General features: G+C 46.1%; 1 long non-coding RNA gene across 9 annotated transcripts in view; it reads right to left on the reverse strand.

Annotated features, from left to right (window-relative positions):
* LOC119244320 (uncharacterized) overlaps nt 1-13,382 on the reverse strand; it is a 201,484-nt gene that overhangs the window by 62,534 nt on the left and 125,568 nt on the right. For 7 of the 9 annotated variants that reach the window (XR_008551642.1, XR_008551643.1, XR_008551647.1 and 4 more), the window contains 3 exons: nt 8,640-8,913; nt 5,671-5,736; nt 4,939-5,062 (listed from right to left, as the gene is read on the reverse strand). This is a non-coding gene — a long non-coding RNA (uncharacterized LOC119244320). Of the gene's footprint in view, nt 1-4,938; nt 5,063-5,670; nt 5,737-8,422; nt 8,531-8,639; nt 8,914-13,382 lie in introns of those variants that run through there. The other 2 variants (XR_008551645.1, XR_008551648.1) reach the window with 2 other exon arrangements.

Raw genomic sequence — 13,382 nt, forward strand, 5'->3', positions numbered from 1 at the left:
ACAGTCAGAAGCGCGGGAGGGTGAGGGAATTCACCAGAGCCAAAGCGAGGAACAGAACAGGCAGACTGACGAAATACACTGCTGAGGGGAGCAGCGGGTGGCAGGAGAGGTCTGTGCGCCATGTGGGACCCTCGCCGGCAGCCGGGGATCGAACCAGTGCTGCAGAGGCTGCGGGCAGCTTTGTAGCCCAGCGCTCAACCGCTGCACCACCAGGGAGGCCCCATGATGGGTATTGAAAACTAAAATGCTCATATTATCAGATAATAAAAGAAACTTCTCGTTGTTCTAAGTCTTGCTTTCTTTTATTTTTTTTACTTTGACCTGGTGATATATATGTCCACTAAAGGGTGCTTTGAAGAGGGTGAAGGGAACAGAGAGAACTTGAAAGGAAAAGCGGGTCTCTAATTGGCTGTCTCTTATAGAAATTCAGTGACCCTGCACAGCACCTCTAATGGACAGAGTGATTTCAGAATCAGAATCTCGACCTTGATAAACAAATCTTATACTTTCAACTTGTTTGCATAACAGACTTCCTTATTCACCTCAGAACCAATGTTGCTTTAATGGATGAGTCAGTCATTAGCATAGGCCTCTTTCAAATGAATGAGTAAGGCATTAATTAGGATAGGTATTTTATATAAGAAGTTAAGATGATTCCCCAATTTTATAGATGTATCTTATAAGAAAATATGGGTCACTCACCAATTTAGTTCATGTCATGTGTCATTTTATATTCTACTGTAAGAAGTAAAAACCCTTTGCACATAAAGCGATTGTTATTAAACCTCCAAAGTTCAGAATGCCAGTTAGGAGGTAATAATCCTTCCCCCTAAAGTTGATAAGCCTCAAGACATTGTTTATGTGCAACCTTGGAACTTTCTCCCCCTTCAGATCAAGGTAGAAAAGAATAAGAATCCGGGGCCTCCCTGCTGGCGCAAGGGGTTAGGATGCAACCTATGAAGCTATCCACAGCCACTGCAGCACCAGTTTGATCCCCACCAGGGAGGTGACCCATATGGCACAGCACACCTCTCCTGCCTTCCCGCTGCTCCCCTCAGCAGTATAAAGAAAAAAGAAAATAATAAGAATCCATTCAAATATTTCCATGCTTCAAAAAACACATGGGGTGATCAGATAGTTTGTATTAAGTGATATGAAGTAGGGAAGCTCCTGGGATACCCCTTAGTTAATTATTGTCAAAAAGGCCCCTCCCCCTCCCCCTGAACTTCTTGGGCATGGCTATGGCCCCCCAATCCCCTTCTCACCCACTAGCTGGCCATTTCTTCCTTTCTTTTATTTTCCCATCTCTTCTCTATTGACTTTTATTTTTTAACTGATCGTCTAATCAATGTCTGCCTTGATAGAGCTCTGGGCCTTTACCAGCTCTCTACCTCCCCTTCTCCACTTAAATACTATGATTTCACCCCATCATCAGCAAGGTTTTTCAGGGTTACAGAAAGGCTGAGACCATCGCTGCATTCTGAAATTCCAGTAGATGAAATAATAGAGACATCCCCAAACAGCGTTCAAAAAGTGGATTAGGTTTTAATACTTAATATTCATGAAAGTGATCTGAGAATGTTCAATATAATAGAGAAACTAATTCCAGTGACGGCATATCTTTATGTGGAAAGAATGCAAAACTCTGTATTTCAAGGATGAATGTGGAGCTCATGTCCATCAGGTCTTCCTGCCCCCAGCTCCAGCCACCCCACATCAGACCCTGCTTATAGACCAAGATTCAGGTGTTATAACAAACAGAACACTGGACTAGGGCCTTCCTGGTGGTGCAGGTGGTTGAATGCAGCACTGTGAAGCTGTCTGCAGCCTCTGCCGTGCGGGTTTGATCCCAGCAGGTTGGGGAGATACCCACGAATGCAGCACTGTGAAGCTGTCTGCAACCTCTGCAGTGCGGGTTTGATCCCAGCAGGTTGGGGAGATACCCACATGGCGCAGCAGACCTCTCCTGTCACGCCTGCTGCTCCCCTTAGCAGTGTTTTCGGTCCATCTGCCTGTTCTATTCCCCACTCTGTCTCTTGTGAATCCTCTCACCCTCCCACACATTTGGCCTGTACCCCAGTTCTTGCATAAATAAATAAATCTTAAAAAAAAGAGCACTGGACTGGATGTTGTGGGAGCATGTGGGCCCAGCTCACCTGACTTCGTTACCCCACCTAGAGAATGAAGAAGTTGCTAATGGCTCCCCCATGTGCCCTAGTGCTACCCCTCTGAGTGCCATCATTCCGGTCAGCAAAGGGAGATAAAGAAGCTAAAATAAATCAGACACCAGGAAAAATAAACAGGCTTGGGAATACCAACGTCAGAGACCAGTAAACAAAGACAAGATGGGACAAGAATTCAAACTGAGGGACAAGCAGGGGCAAATGGAGCTCTGCCACAGTCAGCTCTACTCTCAGTCCTCTGTTCTGGACCGTCAGCAGCAATCACGATGGGCGCAGGGCACCGCCTGCCAACATGGTGCCTGCCCCCTAGTGCACATGGTCACAGAGACTTAGTGATTCGGTACCACCTAATAGGCGAATGCAGCCTGCAGAAATACCATGTCCTGGCTTAAAGCCTTTAATGTGACCCATTTCCTGTGACAAAGCAGAGAGCTGTGCCTCCCTCACTTTCTCGTAAGGAGCAAAAAATTCAAGTAGTGTCATGACCAGGCAGTTCATGCATCAGCCCCTGTGATTAATAAGATACCCAGAGAGGTGAGGCTAAGAGCCGACATCAGGAAAGATCAAGCAGAAACCAAATACTCTTTTACCTTATTGTGCAGACCAGCGAAGATTAATAACTAAAATACTACACTGTTTCTTCTCGCATTTCAACAACAGTTGAGGCTCTGGGTTGAGGCCCCAGGCACTGAATTGAAGAGAACAGTGATTGTTAGAACAAGAAGCATCTATTAGTTCAGTCTACCATGAAAAGGAGGAATCCCTTCAACAAAATTCTCACAGATGCCGATCCACCCCGAGTGATAATAACTATAACGACGATAATAAACATGATGACTAGAGTGAAAGCAACGACAAACACTTCCTTCGTACTTAGAAGGCGCAGACTCTGGACTAGATGCACTGATTACTGACTAAGCCAGCCTCGTCCTTGGGACTTTTAGATGCTAACATGCTGCATCATTACAAGGCCTCTGATCTTTTATGTGAATCTAGAAACAGGAAGGGGTTAAATAACTTGCTGGAGGTCAAACAGCTAGACAAAAGGGATGGGGAAATGGAAGGAAACAGACCAGCCCTTTAACCCTACACCACCAGAAGGGACAGAGGAAGATAATGAGTGAAGAAAGAGGATCCATTTCCACCCTAGACAAGAGAAAGATCTTCAGTTTTCTGAACCGAGAATGCCTCCTGTGGTCTTCTTATTACTCGCTAGCCCTCAACAGAATAAGAATCATTCTTCCTTCCTCAGTTTCAAAATCCTTTCTTACAGGGATTGGCAAACTACAGCCCATTTTTATGTGAGCCATGAGCTGAGTGGATTTCAAACGCTCGGATGGTAGGGGAAAAAAATTAAAGGGGCCTCCCTGGTGGAGCAAGGGGTTAGGACGCAACCTATGAAACAGTCCGCAGCCACTGCAGCACGAGTTCGATCCCCCGGCCAGGGAGCTACCCACATGGCACAGCAGACCTCTCCTGACTCGCCCGCTGCTCCCCTCAGCAGTGTATGTCAGTCCTTCTGCCTGTTCTGTTCCCCACTCTGCCTCTGGTGAATCCTCTCACCCCCCGCGTCTCTGGCCTATGCCCCAGTTCTTGTGTGCATAAATAAATATTTTTTAAAATTTTTTTTAAAAAGAATGATATTTTGTGATACATGAAAATCATATGAAATTTGAATCTCAGTGTCCATAAATAAAGTTTTACTTGCTATAGCCACCCTTCTTCATTTGCATATGGGCTATGGCCATTCTCACTCTACTGCACAAAGTACTTGCAACTTTATTCAGCACTAAGTCTCCTGAAATCCTAAAATATTTATTATATGGCTCCTTACCAAAACTTTTGCTGACCCTACTTTAATATTTGCAGGTGAGTCTCATGTCCTTACCTAAATGTGCTATCTTTTTTTGTGACAAATATCTGGAGTGCCCCTTCCCCTCCAAACTCTCATTATCCTGTGAACTTTTCTCTAGAATTACTTTGGCATCACATATTCCATCCCTCTTAAAATAGCATCCCATGTTATATTCATACAATAGAATACTACTCAGCACTGAAAAAGAACAGACTACCGAGACACCTAACTACATGGATGAATCTGTAAACCATTATGCTGAGTAAAACTTTACACAAAGCATTATCATGATACGACTGTGTGAATGAAATTCTAAAATAGGCAAAACTATCTATGCTGAAATAAAAACATCAGAACAATGCTTGTCCATAGGAGAATGGCCAGGGATGGACTGGGCATGAGGGAACTCTCTGGATGATGGCTATATTCCAGATCTTGAAAACCACTTAAGTTAGAGTTGCACATCTAAAGATATGACAACTTGTACTTGACATTGTAACTGTCTCAAAAAAAACAAAATCCTGTAGACAACTACTGAGATCTAGTTAGTGCACACTGAAATGTTCAGGGGTGAAATCATCGATACCTACAACTTATTTTGAAATGCATCAAAAAAGCAATATGATTGGATGGTTGGACTGAGGGATGGACAGAGTGCAAGATATTGGATAAAGCAAGGAGAGAAAATGTTCATTGTAGCTTCTAGATTGAATCCTTTCAGCTTTTTCAGGGTAAGTTTTAATTTTCATAATAAAATAGGATGGGGCAATAGAAGTAAGGTCTGGTACGAAACCAGCTGCTCTAAACGTAGCACAAAGTGACACCAGCATGTCTCTTCACCTGAAAACCATTTCAGTGTTAATTTTCATTGTCCTTTAATGTGCCCTTTCTTGCACTCACCACAGAGACATCTTGGGGATAAGCACTGTGACGGTGATACGAGTATATTTGATGATAGAATCTGCTTCATGGCAAGGAGATAGCTTTAATTTCTTCACTGTTTTGATTCTGGGTCTGTTGTTTACTATAAAAAGATGCATAAAATGAAAGGTACTGAAACAACCCCCAGGAGATGCTGTGATTAAACTCACTTGCAGAAAACAGTGCAAATCTCACAAGTGAGTTGACACCCTTGCGTGGTGGGACTGTGGAAAGAAGAGGAATGTATTTGGTCCTGACTGTATTTTTGGACTTTTCAGCCTCACTAGTAAGTTGTCATGTATTTTCATACCACAGGTCACTGTCATTTGACAAACTGTATGTTCACTGCTGTTGCCAACATCAGATGAGAATGTGTACATGATAAAAATTTGAAAAAGTCCTCAAAATATGCAGCCTAATCTCTGGATTAACTGTTTCTTTAAAGGGCCTCTGCAGTATATAATCTGCAGGCTGATTCTGTTGCTTTTATGCAATGCCAATATTAGTAGCAATAACACAATCATGCTTCAACTATTTGGAGGTCAATTAGCTGGAAAATTCAGCTCTCTGAATGGAAGCTAGGAACTAAGGAAGGAAGCAAGAAAAATCCTGAGGGCAGTCAAAATAGCTGTGAGAGCACGGAGCAACCACGCTCAGACATTTGCTTCTGGAAGTCTCTAAAGCCAACACTCAAAATCCCGTGATACTTACAGAAAATTCAAACAGAAGCCGGGATTTCCAGTTCATTCCTTCTGAGAGGTCACACATCAGCAGGCCCTGTGAAAGCAACAAGAATGCTAAGAATTATTAGCCGCCATTTGAAACTCAAAATGTGCTATAATTTGGAAAGACAGAATTTAGGAGGAAATAAAGTGCTTCTTAGTGCTACAAATAAAAACACAGTTCCTACGATACACAAAAGATAGTCTTCAAATGTAGAAAAGATAAGGAGCTATTACAGGGCATGTTCAGGAAATATTGGACTAATAGTTAATGCAGCATCATTTCTGATTCCAGAAACTTCTAAAAAGAACGACTGGTTCTTGTGATCTTCCTTTTGCTGTTCCCTGCTTTTTTTTTTTTTTTTTTTTGGCTGAAACTCATGATTCTTACCTCATCACAATGATGTCCATCAACTAGCCTGAACCTTCTGGTCTGGGTGTGGCCCTGACTTCACCCGAACCCTTCTTTACACAGGTGTTTCCTCTCCTGCCCCTTCCCACACACTCTGTCTACACAGATCTCAGGCAGTGTTTCCAGTTTCTGAGGATAACCTGAAATCATCCACAACAGTGGCTTCCTTCTCCACTTTCTTCTCTTCTCACCTCCTCCTTTCTTTCCCATTGATGTTCTCTCCAAACTGCAGACCAAGAACTTTCTGGACACCACATTCAGGGCCCTCTTGCAGCTCCTCTTCATCTTAGCTCGGCCCTGTTTTTGCTACGCTCTTTCTCCTCCACCATGCTTACTTCCATCTTGAACCCCAACTCTCTTGTTCCTCTATTGAACCCCATGCTTAAACTGAGACCCGCCTGAAAATCCCCTTCCCCTTCCCAGCTGTACATACCCACACCCGACCTTCAAGGTGTGCTGGAGTGAGGCCAACTACTTGCCTGGGGTCCAGGGTATTAATTTCCTCCTCTTCCCTGACAGGCCCAGGGCTGTGGGTCCCCATGACAGATGAAGTCCATGATCCTGTCATCATTGGACTTCAAGCCAGGAGAGCATGTTTGGCCTTGATCTCTGTCTCCTAGTCAACTTCCCAGCCATGGGCCTCAGTTTTCACATCTACAATCTGCTCTATTTGTTCTGTCGTACAGGGTTGAGCGGCCAGTGAGGCCAGGTTCGTGCGAGCTTCATCAGTTTTGGACGTGACAGCCTTGTTCCTTCACTTGAAAGTTTTTTTCGTAGTGAGCTCCTACAAGAAGACCGTCTTTCTCTTACTTTCTTAATTTCTTCTCATTCTACGAGGTGTTCACTTATGCTCCTCATGTACCCACCACATTCCCAAGCTGAGGGTACATGAATTTTGGTACCGTGGATCAGAACCAGGGCTTGTCTCTGGGGAGTCTGCTCAGACCAAGCTGAGCCTTGAATGCTGTAGCCTCTCCAGCCTTGAATGCTGCAGCTGGAAACCTGACTCCACCCTTCGTGGCTGGAGGGCATTAGGCAAATGCACTCCACCTTTACCTCTCTACTTCCTCAGTTCTCTTATCTTTGAAATGGGAGTGAGCAGGTCTGCTAGGGAAGGGGTAGTGATGATAATAGAGCATCACGGGGTGTCCAGTCTCAGCACAGGCAGGACCTGGCACATGCAGGCTCTGCAGAGTCCCCCAATGGCCGGCCTTCTTACTCCCAGTCTCAGCGCGCACCCTCCATGATCCCTCTAGCCTGACTCTCCTGCGCCTGTCTCTTGTCATTCTGGGGTTCCTTTACCCTCCATTCCCCCCCACGGTGCTCCTCCACCCGCTTCCCACTGGCGGCAGTAGTTGGTGCTCCTGCACACCCAGTGAAATCTCGGGGGAAAAGTTCAGGCTTTGAAGCCGGGAAGCCGCGCCTCCCCCAGCTCCGTCTCTGGGCCTCCCTCCCACCTCCAGCCCCTTTCCTGGCACCCTCCCATGTTTTCGCTGTCTTCCTGATTAGAGAGCATGTCAGCATGGTGGGATCATTCACTGATATATTAATTTGTGTTTTTATCTCAGCGTTTGCCGGCTCTCTCCTCTACAAAGGAAGCCAGGCCCTGCCTCAGGGGGGGTTTGTGTTAAGAGGCCAAACCCAAGACACCTGGCTTTGGTTTCCCCAGAGCCCCGGGCTGCGAGGAGATCATGCCCACCAGGAGCCAGAGGAGAGAAACGTGGGGCTTGAGAGCGGAGAGAGAGAGGGAAGGAGGGAGGCAGATGTTGATAGACTAGAAGGGGGTGAAGGCCAGAGGACACCAGAAGACCTTGGGGCCCCATCTAAGGCCACCCCCCCAGGGGAGAAGCAGAGCACAAACAGGATGACTTTCAGGTCCATCTACATGAGCCCCCCAGCCCCTGGGCTCAGCACACACCTCACCAACTCCCCTGTACCCGCAGAAGACGTGAAGTTTCTGCAGCCCTGGGCAGTGGCAACCAGAGGAGACAGGCACAGAGTCAAATGGTGTCATAACCTCAAATATGGCCGCCTGCTCAGGCTGTGTGAAGCACCGTACTAGGGGCTTTGCAAGAATTAGAACAGAGGCTCCTCAAGACAACCCTCTTAGCCTTGGTACACAGAGCAGGAAACTCAGCACAGAGAGGTCAAGCAACTTGTTCAAGATCACACAGACAGAATGTGGTGAGGCCCCGAGTTCAGTCCAGGGAGCGGCACTAAGAAACCCCACAGACTTACTGTAAACTGCTGAGAGCAAAATGCCACAAGGTTGACAACAGCTGCTGACGCTGAAGAGGCGGGGGGGGGGGGGGGGGGGGGGGGGGGGGGCCATAAGTGCCCAAGGGCAGGAGGCTCTCTGGGCCTTGGAGGAGGCGTGTCTGATCATCCCCACCGCTGGGACTCCTGCTGAGCTGTGTCTGGGCGATGGAAACGTTGCCTATAGCCAGAGAGAGCGGAGGTGCGTCTGCTCAGCAGGTTGAGTCCAGCAGAGGCGGCCGGAAGCTCCAGCTCCTCCCTGCCAGTCCTCCCAACTCACCCTAACTCACCCTGCCTGCAAGACTGTTTTCTCCTCTGTGAACTTGGGATGAAGTCACAGGTTTACCACTCAGAGCCGCTGAGAAACTTCCAACGATCAGGAGACAAAGCCGTTGTCCTCACTGCCACTGCCGTCACCACCACCACCACCACCATCCCACTACTCCTGAGGCCAGCCCCGCTTAGTCCTCCAGCCTGTCCGGCTGCCCCGGCCCTTGCGAGTGTCCCCGTCTGTCACACGCCATGCCGGATGTCGAAGGACCCCACCGTCGAGCCGTCCGTGGCCTAGTGGAAGAAGAAACACATAAGCAGATTTTCCAATGCAATGTGGTAAGTGCTCAAAATGGGGTAACCCCGGTATCCCCTGGGACGCAGGGCGCAAGGGGCCTGAGGAGACTGCAAGGTGGGAATGAGGGCAGGTTTCCTGAATAAGTTAATGGCCTGAGTCTTTACAAACAGCAGTATCCCCGCTCACAGCGGGAGGTGAGCTAGAGCCCCCCTCCCCACTCCCCTTCCTGTCCTCCTGAAAGGCTCCTGGGCCCAAGCACACTCCAGCAGTTAATTTGAGACCTCTGAGTGATGCATAACTGGCATCACGCTGGGCCACAGACCAAGCCAACGGTGGAGAAGCCAAGACAGAGCAGAGCTGCCGGCACATTCCATAAACCCAAATTCCCAGTGTTGCCTTGACTAAGAGGTGTAAAGGAAACTTTCCATGTGTCAATTAAGCTTGGCGCTCATGTGACACGAAGAGGAAATGTAAATGTGGGATTCTGATTGGCAAAGTTCAAAGCCTCTGATTTGGATACCCAGATATAGATCTGCAAGCTATTAAGGCGGCCCAACTTCCCAAATCCAGAGGCTGTAAAGAAATGCCTGCTTTGCACATCACAGGGAGAAAATACAGGCCTGAATAGCAGTCTTGGGAAAATCCGCGTCTTAGTTCCCAGAGCAAAACATACACATTCAGTGAGATCAAGAACCAACTCAACTGTTCTACTTACCTATAATTTCAAATTCCCCTAACAGATGTTCAGTCTTCAAAGAAAAAGGAGGTGCTTTTGGACCATCCGTCCCCCTCCTTAGATGGACGAGACTAACATGCCGTTGCAACACTCACCTTGATTTTGAATTGCTTTTCAGTTCATGTCATTGGAAACTTAGCATAAAACCCTGGCCCCCGTGTTTCCTTGGAAAGGCTGTGCCTCGTGGCTGCACGATGATTGAGTCTACTTGTCTGTTCTAGGACACTGGAGTATCTAACTAAGTCAGAACACCCCACGTCTGGCCCATATATCTATTTATTACTGGACTCACTGGAAAAGACAAGCTGAGTTATCATTTAGCTGAGAAAACCTGAGAGGCATTTATGCGCATGAAGTACAGCAGCAGCTCCATCCAGCACGGACAGGCTTGAGGAAAACACATTACCCAAATCCTCTCTCCGTGGCTGCCACTGGAGTGGCATGAGCGGTCGGGGTGAAGCGCCTTCTAGAATGCTTATCTCCCCCCAGCCCCCATCCCAGCCCTCCAAGATTACGAATACAATCATTCGTGACAGATTGCTCCCCTGTCTTCCGCTTTAAATTCTATATGATACATTCAACACGAAGTGACAGTCGCAGCAAGTGTTCTGGGCTGTATCTAAAAAAACTAATTTTACTGAAGTTAGAACTCAATGAACGAGAAAATGTGAATGCACACCTAGGGCATATCTCAAAACTTTAATCTCTGTGAATGCCATAATGGTTATTGATGGTTGGCATGATATTAATATTTTAAAGTGTTTCAATAAAGAAGCGCTGGGACACCTTGCAATTGTATTGTTATGCAAAGATCATAATAACTCAGTGGGTCTTTTCCTGTGCTGGTCTGTTAATAGGGCGAGGAAAAGAAGAAAAAACAGCTGCTTTTGTTACCCCAGCCATGGCCATAGTAAGATCGTCCTGTTCTTAATTTCTAAAAAAAAAAAGAAAAAGTGGGCCTCCCTGGTGGTGCAGCGCCGGTTCGATCCCCAGCCACCAGCAAGGGTCCCACATGGCGCAACAGACCTCTCCTGCCGCACCCGCTGCTCCCCTCAGCAGTGTGTTTCATCAGTCTACCTGTTCTGCTCCCCGCTCTGGCTCTGGTGAATTCTCTCACCCTCCCGCGCTTCTGGCTGTACCCAGTGCTTGTATAAATAAATGAATAAATCTTTAAAAAAAAAAAAAAAAGAGCAACACATATTTATAAAAAAAAAGAAAGAAAGAAAAAGAATAAAGCTCTTCTTCCTTTTTACTGTTTGGGGGTAAAAAAAAAAAAAATATCTTGGGCTGCTAGTATCTGTTTAAATTAGGCAAATGCAATTAAGATAAGTCAAACATACCCAGGCTCCAATGATGGGTAAAATGAAGGTCACTGGTCGCTGTCCCAATCCAGACGCAAGGTTTAATCTGCACTTTTGCCGTTACACTTGTGCGAATGGCAATGTGTCGCCAGTGTTGGGGTTAATGTAGACCGAGCGGGTAACTAGAGATAAATCCTGCAGGCTGGCTTGAATGTGCAAGCGCTTAATACTGACATTTTGAAGAGGGAGAACTGGGTCTCACTGCCCAACACCATTTCACAGTCCTAGCCTTAGTTTCCCCTCCATGTAAGCAGAGAAGCAAAAGAATTTTTTTCAACAACCATTGCCCCCATTGTGGGAGCCCCGAATTTGCCATTCTAAAAGCGAAGTTCCGGTGTCTTAAACTGAAACAACAGCACCTCTCTGGCTTTGCCTGGACGCAAAGACCTTATTTGTGTCACCTGATGTTATTGTACTTTGTGAAGGCGCTGCCTCAGGTAGCAAGCAGATAGAAAGAAAACACTATTCATACTAACGACAGGGGAAAAAAAGGTTGACATTTGCAGCCAGGAGAGAGGTACGAAACTGCAAAGTTCATCAATGAGTAAACAGATATTAATGGTTAGCCTGATAGCTGGTGCCTCAACAGGTCACATTAATAATTAACACCAGGAAAAACTTAGCACTTTTAACCAAACTCAGGAAAGGAGGTGCTGAGGAAACCCCTCCCCCCCCATCCCCCCACCAAGAAGAGGATGAAAAAAAACCTAGGGTGATTTCTGATTGCTCAGACAGTGAAAAAATTACTGTTCCCCTCTGACATTTCTCTCATGTTCCTCTAAAGCAGCTTTTTGATGGAATAAGTGAGACCATGGGGAAAATCTACTTCTGGGTGACCATTAATTTGAAAAGTTATACTTAGCATAACCCGCGTGGTCCCCTATTTTTCTTCTATGATAGTGTGTACAATGTTCAAGAAATGTATTTTATCACCAACCTATAAGATCTCTCTCAAAGGCTTGTCTCCCTTGATTTGTCATTATGTCTCATGCCTTAGATTAAAACTTCTGAGTCAAGAGGACTAAATCATGCATGTGCTCATTGGCATTCACCCCCTAATTCCATTGTTTTTTAAGGACTTTATGTTTTTAGAGCAGTCCTAGGTATACAGAGCAAAATTGAAAGTCTAGAAATGCCCATATAACCCCTGGCCCCACACACAGTCTACCCATTACAACATTCCCCCATCAGTTACATTTACTGGAACAAACATACAATACAACACACACCTATTGTACATTTGTTACAACAGAACAGCATGTTAATCACCCAGAGTCCATAGTTCAAGTGAAGGTTCACTCCTTGTGTCATACATTCTATGGGTTTGGACAGATGGAGTGACGCGTATCCATCACTACAGAGCATGCAATTTTCACTACCCTACAAATTCTCTTTATTCTTCCTATTCATCCAGCCTCCTAACCCCTAACTCCTGCCAGCCAATGATTTATGTATTTTTTGTTTTTTTTTTTTACTGTCTCCATAGTTCAGCCTTTTCCAGAATGTCCTGTCATTGGAATCCTAAAAGGTGGAGACTTTTCAGATTGGTTTCTTTCACTTAATAGTATACATTTACACTTTCTCCATGTCTTTTCATGGCTTGATGGTTTTCCTTTTTTTTTTTTTTTAAGATTTATTTATTTATTTATACAAGCACTGGGTACAGTCAGAAGCGCAGGAGGGTGAGAGAATTCACCAGAGCCAGAGCAGGGAACAGAATAGGCAGACTAAGGAAGTACACTGCTGAGGGGAGCAGCGGGCGGCAGGAGAGGTCTGCGCGCCATGTGGGACCCTCTTCCGGCGGCCGGGGATCGAACCGGCGCTGCAGACACTGCTGGCAGCTTCGCAACCCAGCGCTCAACCGCTGCACCACTGGGAAGGCCCATGGTTCACTTCTTAAACTGGATGTGCCAGTTAACTTATCCATTCACCAAGTAAAGGACACAGGGTGGCTTCTGAGATTGGGTGATTTACAAAAAAAAGCATTCCTGTAATTAGCCCAGGGCAGGCTTTTGTGTGCGCAGAAGCTCCACACCCATTGCTTATTAGGAAAGGTCAAAGGCAGGTCTTGGTTGTAAAGGCAAAGGTAGGAATCTTGGTGGGTGATATGAGCCCCTAGGTATTTGGGGAGTCAGGAGAGAGAGCGCCTTAGCCCCCACCCCAGTATCTTCCTGCAAGCCTGTAGCACCAACACCCCATCTTTTGCTTTTTCAAGAAATTCAGATTGGATGTGACAGATCAAGATTTCTGCACTTTTAAATGTTAACCACTCATTGAAACCCTGCACAAGCCAGGCTATAAGTATATCCCGTGGGCTATGTCAGCCCAGTTTATCTAAATTCAAAATAAATAAACCAAAGTCACTGAA

This window comes from Talpa occidentalis, unplaced genomic scaffold, assembly GCF_014898055.3.
Source record: "Talpa occidentalis isolate TD23 unplaced genomic scaffold, MPIMG_talOcc4v2.1 talOcc4.14, whole genome shotgun sequence".
NCBI classification, from domain to species: domain Eukaryota; kingdom Metazoa; phylum Chordata; class Mammalia; order Eulipotyphla; family Talpidae; genus Talpa; species Talpa occidentalis.